The sequence below is a fragment of the Egretta garzetta genome, unplaced genomic scaffold (genome assembly GCF_000687185.1).
Source record: "Egretta garzetta isolate BGI_Z169 unplaced genomic scaffold, ASM68718v1 scaffold85, whole genome shotgun sequence".
Taxonomy (NCBI): domain Eukaryota; kingdom Metazoa; phylum Chordata; class Aves; order Pelecaniformes; family Ardeidae; genus Egretta; species Egretta garzetta.
In genome coordinates, this window is record NW_009259718.1 from 2688408 (window position 1) to 2689924 (window position 1517).

Here is a 1517-nt window from a genome sequence, read left to right on the forward strand (position 1 = left end):
AGGCAGGCTGCGTGCGCCTGTCAAGAAAAAAAAACCAACCCAAAACTGTCCCCAGCCAATAGGAGGGAGAGATCGGGAGAGACCCAAAAGCTGCGGCCCAATGGGGAGGGGAGGGAGACTCGGGCTTCAGGGCGAGGAATTTTGGCCATCTGAGTCCTGGAGCACCGGCCGGGAGAATTAACTGTTTGAAGAACGGGTAGCCAGTAGGAAACCCATGGCTCTAATCGGAGAGAGGTAACAACTCCCGCACTTCTCTCCGCCGCACCCAGGTTTCCCAGGGGCTGCTGCCGCCACCCTAATCCCCACGCAAAGTACCCGAGAGGGGCTTTACCTCCCGGGGGTGCCGGATGAGGGGATGTTTTTAAAACGTCATTCATGCCATGTATTACTCGCGCTTGCCGGCGGAATGGGCGTTTGGCCCCGCAAAAGGCGACGTCTCGGCGGGGGGGGTGTGGGGTGTTGAAGTTTCACTTTGGTGCGTGTCCGTGGAGTGGCGGGGCTGAGTGGGCGGCGTGGGCTGGCGCCGGCAGCGGGGCGAATAGATCCAGAGATCCCCGGGCAGGGGAAAGCGTTCTCTTCGGGAAGAGGGAAATTTTTTTATATATACATATAGATATAGATAGAATTTTTTTTTTCCTTTCCCGCTTCTTTTTGCCACTTTAGCTACAGCGAGAACAAAACCCCGTTAGGCAGAGATCCCGGCCGGCAGCCTTTTATTTCTGCACTGTCCTGAAACCCTCCGGGCCGAGGCGGGTCCGCAGCAGTTCCCACGCCCCTCGGTCGCGCGTGGCGCGGGGGGCTGGCAGTGACAAGGAAGCCAAGGGCTGCGTGCGAGAAGGTGAAGGAAGCACCGTGTGTTTTCATTAGCTGACGGGACAGAGGAATAGTAGGTGAAGTCAAGCGAAACACCGCCTAGGGAAAACACAGCGGGGAAAGCCGCCGGGGGTTAACTCCGTCCCGAGGATCGAATACACGTTCAAAATAAACAATAAATAATCACAAAGTAAAGAAAGGAATTAATACGGATCGAGCCACGGTGAGACAGCGGGCGAGGACACACACCCCCCACATTTCAGGAAGGGATTTTTATTTTCGGCTGGTCTTTCGCCCGTGCTCCCCGAAGGCGCCGAGCTGCTCCGAGCAGCTCCGGGGGAGAGCGAGATTTCAGGCGAAGTTTTTTTCGATGGGGCTGGACACAAGTGAAGATGGCGGGTGGCGGGGGGGGGACACGGACGGACGGACACTGCCTTTAGGTGCATGAGTGACCCCCCCGGTGCCCACGTCTGCATGGTACCGCGGAGTCCTTCAGCCCCCTCTCCCCGGCCTAAAAGCGCTGGCTTTCGCCGGCGTGATAGCAGTCCCGACGGGGTTCACACGCACGGGAAGGGATTTCGGATGAAAAGCGAGAAAGCAGCCGTTTCTTCGGGAAATCCCGGAAAAGCTAAGCCCTTATCTAGGCCGAAGAGCAGGTTTCGTGCGTCCCCATCACCCGCCCTACACCCCCTCGGCCGCCCCCC